General features: G+C 45.0%; 1 protein-coding gene across 1 annotated transcript in view; it reads left to right on the top strand.

Moving 5' to 3' along the window:
- Positions 1-242: 242 nt before the first annotated feature.
- fut8b (fucosyltransferase 8b (alpha (1,6) fucosyltransferase)) overlaps positions 243-12,087 on the top strand; it is a 94,710-nt gene continuing 82,865 nt past the window's right edge. Inside the window, exon 1 of the mRNA XM_030110533.1 lies at positions 243-459. The gene's annotated coding sequence lies outside the window, so the exon portion shown is untranslated. The remainder of the gene's footprint in view (positions 460-12,087) is intronic.

Below are 12,087 nucleotides of genomic sequence, written 5' to 3'. Positions count from 1 at the left end.
TTCGTGCTTTATTCTGTTTTGGAGTTACGATGGAATTACGATGCTAAGGGGAAAATATCCACCAATGGCACAAATTTTATATGTGCACATGTACGAGTTTATTTCCATCCGACACCTTTATTCTTATTTGATTTACAAATTATTTTATTTTGTTTTTTTGTACCATGGACATTTCTTGCTTGGGCGGTGTATTATTGTGAAGTGACGCACGCGGATGTTGTGCTCCCCCCCCTCTCCGGTGCGTGTTGACACCGGATCATCCAGCAGATCCCCACAGAGCAGCCTCCACTGCCGTATTCAGACTTACAGCTCCCCTCGGTTCCTGTTTCCGCCGCAGCCTTGCACTCAGTTTTGTGGAGCCACACGCCGGGCTGCCGCCGCTGCGTCAGAGCCAGCCTCCCGCAGCCCCGCGCGGACGCACGCACGCCTCGGGGAAAGCACCGGCGCTGCCGCCTCAAGGTGGGTGATGATCAGGAGCTCGCTTGCGTTTTCGCATGGCGGAAATGTGGAAGCGGGGTTGAGAGCGGCTGCCAGCCCACCGCTACATCCCCGGCCTGTTGACTGCGTCGCTGCTGGCGAGAGCCCGCTGAGCACGTAGCGGTCACGGTCGGTGGGAATATAGGGTCCCGTTATACGAGCGGCTCCTCTCAGGGATGCTCCGGCTGCTTCCTCGCTGCGTTGCAATTCATTTCCCCCTCCCGAGTCCCTCCTTTTGTTGCTGTATGCGGGCTGAGCGGAGAGAGAGAGAAGGCAAGTCTTCCGAAGACGCGGCTTTGAGTAGTTTGGCTCGGAAGCCGTGTTCGTGGGCTGCCGAGTGTGAATGAACGGGCTGTTTAATTGAAATGCATCAGCGGAGCTAGGAGCGTGTAGCCGCCGATATGCTAGCTGTCTGCCTGTTGTTGTGCGTCTGCCGTTTCCGTGCGCGAGTTCACGCGCCGGCAGGGGAGATGCGTTTGACCTCCAGCCGCGTGAAATGAAGACACATGATGACATTGTGGAGGCTTTTGACAAGTGCGTTTCGTGTGCGACGGGCAGACAAAAGCAGCTGTGTGTGTGTGTGTGTGTGTGTGTGTGTGTGTGTGTGTGTGTGTGTGTGTGTGTGTGTGTGTGTGTGTCTGTGCCTCTGCTGCTGATGCTCCCCAGTAATAACCGCCACAGCCAGAGTGAGTTTGTTGTTAGCATGTGGAGGTGTGGTTATCGTGGTAATAAGGCCTGTAATGTGTGCCTCATCATGTCAGAGGCAGCCAGAGGGGTGACTTGTGTTTCCTAGTCCCCTCCTGTCTGCCTCTTGTCTCCTCTCCTCCCACACACACACACACACACACACACACACACACACATACACATACACACACACACACACACTTTGTTGAGCTGATGGTAATATCGATGACGATACAGGCCAGCTGTGGTTGGCGGTTTAATCCCCCCTATCACCCTGCTTTGTCAATGGGTCAGTGTCCTTGGGCAAGACACTGAACCCCAGATTGCTCCCGCTGGAGGTTGTGCACCTTGCTGTTACTGTCTTTGTGAGTGTGTGCGTGAATAGGAATGGGCCTAAAGTGTAGGTAGCGGCACTCCCAAGTTAACGTGAGATTCTTCCTGGTTCGATCAGAGTTGGGCTTTCTCTTGGTACTGTGGGCTCTTTCACCAGTCCAACGTGTGTTGAAGGGTACTTGGTTACTCTGAATTGCTTGAGTGAGAGTGTGACTGTCTCTCTGTTTGCTCTGTGATGGAATGATGACCTGACTGTGTTCTACCCTGCCTTTGCCCACAGTCTGCTGGGATCAGATCGAACACCCTGCTACCCTTAAATGTATTGAATGGTGTACCCCCGTATTGGGTGACTCACTGTTTCAGTTAACTCTGCATCTTGGCTACTTATGCTCAGTCAGAAGGTTGTCGGAAAGTTGCAGGTTCAAACCAATCCATATGTCAATATGTTAATTGCTACCAACGGATTGAGCAACTTGCATAAGAACTGCCTCCATTGAGGAATGCAATGTATGATTGAAATCTATCAACTACATTTCCAGCAGTTTTTTTCCCCCCAAAATGAATCTTGTGCTTAAGATCCAGATTGGAGGCGATGCTTGTTTATTTTGTCCTCTTGCTCTGGCAAAGCATCTTCTCCTTCCCATCAGTTCACCCAGTTGATGCATTTAACTTGACAATTTAATAAAGCACGAGAAACGATGATCAAGCAAAATAATGTATACGTAAAACTTGTGTTTGTGTTTGTAGTTAGTGCATCAGTTTTTTGCGCTGACATTAAATTATTGAAATAGCCTTCGATAGTGAATGCCTTTATAGGGCTAAAGACAAAGCGGGTAAAGCATTGCAGCAGTTATTGCTTTGTAATAGTCACAACAGCCACAGCCAGTTTGTTTTAAGCGTGTAGGGACATGGTTAACATGTAAATAAGGCCTCGGATGTGTGCTTCATCATATCCCAGACAGTCAGGGGGAGCCAGAGGGGTGACTTGTGCCTCCTCGTCCCCTCCTGCCTGCCTCTGTCTGCTCTCCTCTCCTCTCTCACATGGATACTTTACAAAGCTGATGGCAATATAGATGAGATGGCAGCACATGCACAGAGTATGTGCTTTTGTGTTCAGTGTAGCTCAGCTGATTGAGTCTAGCTTCAGCGCTGGTAAAAAAAAAAAAAAAAAAAAAAAGCCCGAGGTTCAGCCCCCAGCAGGGGCACCCATTAGAAGATATCTGCCCTCACAGGGACGTGAAAGCACCACCGCTAACCAAATGGCTCTGAGATGAATGTACGACTCAGACTGTCAGTATATGGGTGGGTGTAACATTTCTATGATCTCTGAAGTGAAGCTAAAAATCATAGCTAGTGGAGAAACTTTATGTGATAAGACAGTTTTTAATATTATTTAGTATAACAAGTTCAGAGGAAAATAAATGCAATATCAAATTGAGCTTCTATGAAATCGATGAGTGATATGGGTGAAGTATGGCTTTTTTTTTTGGCTTAACTTTATTATGTCGCTTAATGTCTGGGGCTGATATTAGAAGATGTAATTCAACTCAGTGAGGCACACTGTCATTTCTCTTCTTTGACAGCTTATTGTCTGCCTATAAATTATTAGCTTATAGTGTTGTCTTATGCCACTATTATCCCCGAGTTTCGATCCATTTGCAGCCAATATCCATTGTGCTCTCATTTGAATTGTAGGTGCTGACAAGGGAGAAACTCAACACCTATGGACAACTAATGCATCATTAATGTTATCTAATAAAGTCAGCCTTGGTAACTGGGAGCAGATTGATTGAGTTAGTAGCCCTAATCCATTCATGAATAAGTAAACATCCGTGTGTGTGTGTATATATATTGCGGTGGCAGCAGTCTATGCCGTGGCAGGGGGGCTCTGTCTTGGATTCCAGTGGAAGTGACTGTGCTCCTTCAGATAGACGGCTGGTTAAATTTGAACTGCTTCAAGCTGTCAGGGGCCAATTATTTTACATAAAGCAAAGTGACTCATGCCTTGGCAACAATTTGCTTTGATCTGGGCTTTGCCATTTTTGGGCTGAATAGGCATAGCCATGGGTGGATCCATTTATATTTGCCAACAGCAAATAATTGTATTTGAGTATATCATTCAAGGCTGTGTAATTTTTATGAAGCATTTAAATCAAACCGTGTTGGGGACACTCAAAGTAACCCTTCGTATTTGCTTGGCAGGTGAAATTTGCGGAATGCAGAATGCATTCTCTGATTGTGTTGTAGGGGTCGTTGAGTTGATTGGATTGGACAAATGTTGCAGTTACTACTGTGTAGCTACTGAAACACATGATACTGCATCTATAATAGAGGAGAGCATGCTTTCTAGATAAGTAGCACTCCCTCCCTCTCTCCCTGTGTCCCTCCCATCCTTCTTCAGCTGATCTATTTTCCCTCTACCCCATTCTCTCTCTCTCTCTCTCTCTCTCTCTCTCTCTCTCTCTCTCTCTCTCTCTCTCTCTCTCTCTCTCTCTCGCTCTCTCTCTCTGCCCTTTGTGCCTCCACCTTCTCATGCCTCATGCCACTGTCTGTCTTCATTTTTGACTAATGAGTTCATTAAACATATTAGTGTTGCTCTGCCACAGAGGTTAAATGTGGCGCAGTGAGCAAAAAAATGGGCGGTGACTCACTTAAGAGTTTTATCTGTATTTAACATTTATGCATTTGTCACATGGAACAGCATGGTTACTCTTTCTGGTTTACTGCAGGAAGCAGCTTGGCTACTGCCAAGTGGAGTTTTATTTAAAGTAGCATTCGGATTTGTTTTCCATTTCAATTCTGTCTGCAATACCAGCCTGTCACCTGCACAGCAAGCGCCTCTGTTTGCATGAAAAGCCATTCTAATTTCAAGCATCACAGTGTTTTGGCACAGTGTACAGTGTGTGTATAATGCTTGATATTGGCTTCAGTGTACTCTGTATACATCCCCTTTCCCCTTGCTGTCCCAGATATATCCTTTTTTTTCCCCCCAAAAATACGTCAGACGGATGAGGAAGGCGGCTGAATAGAGCCATGGAGGAAACAAGCACAGTTTGAAGACATGTTCCCAGTTTTGAGACCTGATTCTACAAAAAAAAAGAAAGGATAAACAAAGAACGGTGAAGTGAAAAGGCAATGCAAGACATGGCAATGCTTGTAGCGAGTTGCAGCAACAATGTTAGGCTCATCTGGAAGCATTGTTTTGTTGGTACTGTTAATCTCCGTGCGGGGTATCCCAGGGTTCTTGACAATGTACTGTAAATAGAGCAGAAGCCATGGAGCCATTGAAAAGAACATTTTTAGCTTTGTACTTTGAGGAAGGGGAAAACTGAAACGATTATGTAAAGATACGCAGGCACACACCCTATTTTCAGTCTTATTAGAGACTCGGGCTGTCGACACTAGAAAGGGTGAAGAAGAGCTGGTCGGTGAATATGGTTCACCGAGCAATCACTGTATGACCAGTGCTGGCATTTGGCTGGCATTTTTCATGTGAGACTGGTGGTGTTTGGTGTTTGTTTTCTGTCTCCTCTATGCTCAGGGCTCGAGAAAGCACCCATGAAGACATGTGAAAATAATCATTAACCGATTAGCATGGTAATGAGGCTGTGTAGAACATCGCGTCTACGTAATGTCTCGCACAGAAGTGTGGGAACTGCCGAGCGAACCGACTGCATCTCAAGCCAGGGGCAGACATGTAGTATGTACTTTTTGTGTGCACCTGCAGAATGCAGCCTTTCTAAAGGGCAAAATCTGTAGGAAGAGACCTTTCTGCATCACTCCTCTCCTGCTGTCATCCTGCTGGAGGGCCATTATTATCTGTATTGTAAGACAGAGTGTCTGTCTAGTGATTGGACGAGCCAATCACAGGGCGAGAGAGGGGCAGGTTTCCATGGAGAAAAGCGGACCAGCCCGCGAGGCTGCCGAAGCTCAGTTTGAGCAGGCTAGCCTGATCCAGGCTGATAGCGTTCTCCGGCAGCAGAGAAAGAAACAGGCTCCATAAGGCCTGCCCGGCTGTCTGCCTGTTGAAATGTCTCGCCGTTTGTCCACCTGTCTTCCTCAGTCGAATGTCTAAAGACAGGGAGGAATCAGGGGCGTTCTCAATAGGAATTCAGTCAGACAGGCACAATAGGCGCCCGGCCCGATAGCCATGTGACATCAGATTGGATTTGTGGAGGAGCTGGATCATACAAAGCCTCCGCCACCACCGTCCTCAGTGGGTTTGGGGGTTGTTTTAACGTGTATTGTCGGTGGGTCGAGGGGTAGCCCTGAGCGGTACCCCCTTCCAGATCCTGTTGTTGTGACCAGTCAAAGATCCTGACCTGGACTCCCCCTCAAAGAGCGTGCTGCTCCAGCTCCGTTCGGTCCTGCAGGGAGCCTGGTGTACACTCACATCAGACAGGATGTGTGTACGTATGGGCAGACTCGGCCATGTGAGCTTGCTTTTGCTGTATCTTGGGGAGTTATTGCTGCTGCAGTCTGCGCTGGGAAGTGAATCTTATGACATTTCTTCTCGGCTCATTGGAGCTGTCCAGAAATAGGCATGTACCCCTCCACGTGCAGCACTTAAATTCCCTCCTTCCTGTTTTTTTTTCTTCTTTTTAGTATAGCAGCACTAAACTCCCTCTTGTACAATCACCCATGTGCCTCTGCATTAATTTGTGGGTCTTTCTCTATGTCTATGTATTTATTCTAGTTGTGTATCTCTAAAGCTTAACACGACAACCACAAGAATGCTAGATTGCAGCGTCTTTTCTGCAAGAGGAACTGAATTGTTATGACACACAGTGAGAATTTTTAGCTCCTCGGAAGTTGCTCAGGGATTCACTATTGGACCCAAACCGCCCCTCAAAACCACCCACCTTCCCAAAATCCCCTGATGCTCAGTGCCCATGGCCCATCAAACAGCCTTGTTAGCCCCTCTGAGTCTGCAGCTCAGACCTGGATCAGAGCAGGCACGGAGGGCTGGAGGGATTCGGGGATGCTGCTAAAAATTCTCAGTTGCCTGACAAGATACTGTGCTATGTGGATCTAATGCACCCTACAGCGTCCGACTTAAAACAGGATCTAAACCTACTTTGGTCTCTGAGGGCTCTCTTTCTAGTATGGGAGCCTCCTGAAAGCATATCCACAGATAGATGGGACAGAGATATTGGAGTGTAGAAGAAGCAGATGGATGTGGAGGGAAAATTAGAAGAAAAGAGAGAGGTAGTAATTGGGACAGCTGCGCAGCTTGAGGCACAGGCACTCAGATCACCCACACCACTCCTACCCTTCCCTCTAAACCCCCTCGATTCTCCCCAACCCGAAAAGATGAAAAAGCGAGCCAAAGAGCCAGATGCTGGACATTAGGATCACAGTGACAATGGCCCAAATTCATTCTGCAGCCAGAATGCAGAACGCACAGGCCCAGAAAGACGCGCGCACAGATACAGAACACAGCGAGACTATGAGCTCTTCTGACAGAATGGGTGCATTTCCCACACTCGGGTAAAAAGGTTGTGTGACAGGCTTGCCTCTGCATTGGGATTTGTGAGTATTATTCTGTTTTCAACTGCAAACCAAAATTCCCAGCAGCAATTCCACCTCCACACACTCACACAGGCGCGCACACACAGGAGGGCTGCTGAATGTCCTCCATTTAGCCTGTGGTATCTAATCCAGTACAGACCAGAGCTGGGTGGCCCGCCTGTGACCCCCACACAGGTCCGGAGAGGGTTCAACCCCAGACCCCTGGAAAGTGCTACCTGGCCCGTGATTAAAGCCCTGCATTATCTCTCTTACTGGGAGGTGAAGAGGGAGGGGAGGTATTAGTGTCACTGGTGCCAGTTCTGCTTCCTGGAGGGATTGTTTGGCTTGGTGGGGGCAGTGTTAGCTCAACTATTGATCCTCAAGGGGTAAATTTATCTCAGTGACCTCCATTGAGAGGCCAGATTGAGGGGTCAACTGCTCTGCTTTGACATGTAGCTTGAGGGGATTCAATGTTTCGCTTAGCACTAAGCCCCTTCTCTGTCAGTGCCAGGTTCAGGAGAGGTGAGGTGGTTAACGTGCATATGGCCATCTCCATTTCTATCACAGAGTGCACTGGAAGCGTCTGTGGCATTTGCAGTGTGGGTTACAATGGTTGTTGGTGTAGGGCGGCGGGTGAGGGGATTGCGAGGGATCACGGAGGCTTGGCCTGATTGGATTTGTGTGAAAGGAGCCCTGTCACCTGGCGCAGCATGGCGCTCTGGAAGACAGCAGGGTAGCAATCAGACAGCAGTCATACTGTGAATATTCTGCAAAATCTGCATCAAGGCACTAGAGATAGAAGCATTCACCGTAAAGAAAAATGTCTCAATAAACATCGTGATGCCAGGTACCCAACTCAGTGTGAAGCCGACTAAATGAAGACGCCGCCGTATCAGATGTTTCTCTTTTTGACAAGCTCCAGTTGTAAATTTCAGGTGTGAAACCTTGTGCATCAAACAAAAACACTAAACGATGGCTTACAGAAATCCTTTGATGAGTAACCTCTGAAGACCGGAGTACAATGCAGCTGAAATACATTTTGTTTTCTGACTGAAGTCCAACAAACTCTGGGATGCCTGCTGTCTTTTTCCACCCACATATGGACCGATTAACCCAGCTGAATAAAACAAGTCGTTCCATCGAGCTTGTCAGGGCTTTTCTCTCGGGGCTGTTGAAAAGCACTCTGGGAAATATAGGAAATCACTTGCTGGAGTCGAACTAGATGAGGAACGCTGAAAGAAAGTGGTTACAACAAACTAGTAATTATAAAAATCACAGAATAACTCCTTGAATGTATTGTTCATCACATATTGATGATTTTCTACCGTGCGAGAGGATCCGAGGGTGGATTATTTTTCAGTTCCTATCTCACAGCTCCAATTTATGTGGATTTAATTGAGGACATCAGCAAATGATCACGGCAGCATTTTACAGGGACCGACTTGAATATTAACTCGGTAGCTGTGAAGCATGTTGTTCATTTGTGGCTATCAACATATATGATTGGCTTAAATTTCTTGACCTTTTTGAACAAACTGATCTCCCAAGTTAATTTTCTTCTGCAAGGCTCAGAATTAGTTTTGATTCAATTTATATACTGAACTTTCCTGTTTCCGTTGTTTTTAACAAAAAGAGCAACCCTGTTGCTACCTTGGGATGTAAAATTGTGTTAGTAGTCCTAATATTCTAAAGCATATAAACATTTCTGTGTCATGAAATTGCTTCCCAAGGATTTTCTTCCTAAGGCAAATGCAGAAAGAATTAAAAGTGACATCTTATTTATAATGGATGGACTAAATAAAGCAGAATCTCGACACTGTGGGAATTAGTCTGCAAGCTACCATACAAGAAACCGCAAAAAAAGTTCCAAAGTTGATGGTTTTTAGGAATGAGTATTTGTTTGGATGCCTGAAATAAGGTTGATGTTTTATTCATCAACATAAAATATGTCAGTAAATACCCCAGTCATGACTTCTCAAGCTTTTATGTCTCCAAAGGAAGTTGGTCACAAGTGGCTGAATTAGACTGCGGACGCTATCAGGGACATCACCAGGAATCTACTTGTCCTCCTTTACAGTCTTGTATTTATAGTTGCGCTCTGTCAAACTTCAATACTTTTCAGCCTGCAATGTTTTCAGGCTCACAGATAAGAAACATTTTGTGACAGAGATAAGCACGCCGACCCGTTTGAAGCGTAATAGTGGTGCCGCTCCACTCACTGCTGCTCTTCAAATTAATTCTACAGTCATTTGTTCAGGACTAGGAATTTCTAACTCATATTGACATAACTTTCTCCGAAATGACATCCTATTGGATTTCAGTTGATATGAACATTGCAAGACAGGGTGATTTTGCACATCTATCTATGAATCAAGAATGTAAATTCGATCTTTTTTTTTTTTTTTTTTTTTTTGGCAGGACAGTCCACTTTCATGCCCAGTTTTTTCCCCATTCTAATGCAAACGTGCCACCAATTGATGGAGCATTATGTTCCCATGGCTACTGATCAAGATGACATGGGCAGCCTCATGTTTCTATGACGACTGCCATGTTTCCATGACTATTGGAGCACCATGTTTATGTGACTGCAAGCCAAAGCAAAGAGAAATATCAATGAGACGGCAGATCTCGGTTTGTTGCCGTTTTCTGATAATATGTGACGTGCTCTCAGAATAATCCAAGGCGCATCGGGTTGTGGGTGCACTTTAACTTGAACTTGTGGAGGTTGTGCGGTGGTTGGTGTGCACTCTGGTACGCACCAACTACTCCAAGTTTTTCTTTAGCAACCTATATGTTGTGCATTTTAGCGTAAATAAAACTGGGATGTATTGTGCAACCCCGTTGCACTCGATCGGAAACTTGAATGTGGTCAACATCAAACACGCACACTCTGCAAACAGAACAACGTAGATGGGAAACCGGTTATGTACTTCCTCTCTCTGAGCATGTGAAACTACATCAATCTCATACACAATAGTGCACTCCGTGACTTCATACCAGGAGGCAAAACTATGGCTGGGATGCATGTATAAGTCACTAAAATAGTTTTATAAAAATGTTTTCAGTGCTATGAAAACAGCCTATCAACACTGAGTGAAGCCTTACTGAAATCTCAAATCTGTTTCCTCAGTGTTGGAAGCCTGGCATTTGAGATCACGGGGTGTTTTTTGCAGCATCTGCTTGTCAACTCTTAAACCACAACCAGAGCATTTGTACCTTCTCTTTGAGCAAAAGAGTAAATATTCAAGCGTTTGCTTGCCATTAACCTCTTTTGTTTATGGAGCATTATTCATCTGGTTTTTTGTTGAATTAACCAGTATGACACTAACTTGAGGCACAATCCCTGCAGTATGACGTGCGCTCATCACAGCTCTGTCTGGTAGCTGTGAATGACAACACAATATTTTCAGTATCTGTCCATCATACCTGTGATCTCTAAATCAGCTAAAAAAACCCTGCCCAGCTAATGAATCACATGTCTGATGTTTTGGACACTTGTTATGTTTGATATCGCAATTTTTGTGATTCAGCCTAATGCTTTCAGCGCTTCATCTACATTATTTTAGCAAATATTGGCTGAGATTGACAGTTTTGTTGTGTCTTGTTTTTTGTTCACTGTACACTTTTGACAGAGAGAAATATTTCTGTGTTTATTATGCAAACTGAAAGATCAGAGAGGTGTGAAGCAGCAGATGACACTGTGATCCTCATAGTGAGTTGGCATTCATTTATACTGTGCAGTTTGCTTATCCGGAGACAAAAGAAAGTAACACCGAGCTCAATCGGCAAAATGAGAACAAAGCAGTACATCAGCATGTTTTGAAATGTCTTGCAGCGGCGGTACGTTTGCACAATTGTTTGAGGTTATTTTAATTTAATAGACGTACGGTAACTTGAAACATTTCCAGACACTTCCTCTTTAGAATATAGTGGGGAACATCTTCCGTCGGACTGCCCTGTCATGTCTGACGTCTGATTACTTAATGGTAGTCCTGTGCATTTAAGGGCTCTGAGTGCCAAAAAAGTCTCATTCCCAATGTTTAAGTTATTGATTGAGGTATAAAATGAATTTCTATTGCTCAGGCCGCAGGCACGGCATTAAAGCTATTGCATTGTTTGATACTGCAATATTGATATGAATTCCCTTGCCTTGCACAGTGCAGATAGCGGTTGCTTGCTCATTGCCAGTTCTGTTCATATAAATAATGAGCGTGTCTTGTGGAAAGTAGCATGTATTATTCTCAAAACAACACAGACATCATTGGCTGCGAGTGGTTTTCCATCAAAAGGGGGCAAATTGATTTTTCAGTTCCACATTCTGAAACAAAAAAATTGCAGAGGTGAAAATGCGTCTTGTGTAAACAAGTAACCACAATGGTGAAGGTAAATTGAGCAGTAAAACTGTGTTAAAGTTTAACTCTGTCTTTTTCAGATGTCATCCTTTCGTGATTTCCGTCTTTACCGTCATGTTACACATTACACAACAGTTGCCTCTAAAACAGCGTGAAAGAAATGAACTTCTTTCTGGGTTATCTGCTGAGTGCAGTGCACGAGTGCAAAACCTGAGCCTGGTTTCCCCATTAAATGTCTGCACAGCTTCATCCGTTCGCCACAGGATGTGTTCTCTTTCCGTGTTTTGCTACTGATGAGTGCAGCCTTGGGTTGAGTGTTGTCTATTGCACGTTAAGAACCAAGGGTGGAAGATGGGCTTGAAAAGGTGAAAGAGTATGGATGCTTAGTTCAGTCTATCAAGCACCCTAATACATGTTTATACAGCAGTGAAGTCTTTTTCATTGAATGACCTTTCACCAGTATTTTTCATCAAGCTATTAGGTCACATTAGTATGAGTTAAAGCTTTTGACAATGCCTGGAAATCAGGATTACTGTTGTTCATGTTAGTGTGAGAAGCACATGTGATTCGCTGGGAAAAACGAAAATGTCCTGCAATACTCAGTGTTTTCCTCCTCTCTCATCCTTTGGCTTGTCCTTTCTCAGGTTCCTACATGCTTAAATCTTTTATTTGTTCTTGGCTTTTGCTGGGGAGTAGGTCACGGGGTTAAAAAATAACATTGCCGCTC

This window comes from Salarias fasciatus, chromosome 15, assembly GCF_902148845.1.
Source record: "Salarias fasciatus chromosome 15, fSalaFa1.1, whole genome shotgun sequence".
Taxonomy (NCBI): domain Eukaryota; kingdom Metazoa; phylum Chordata; class Actinopteri; order Blenniiformes; family Blenniidae; genus Salarias; species Salarias fasciatus.
The sequence above is the reverse complement of the archived record's forward strand: the minus strand, read 5'-3'. Positions and strand labels throughout refer to the sequence as shown.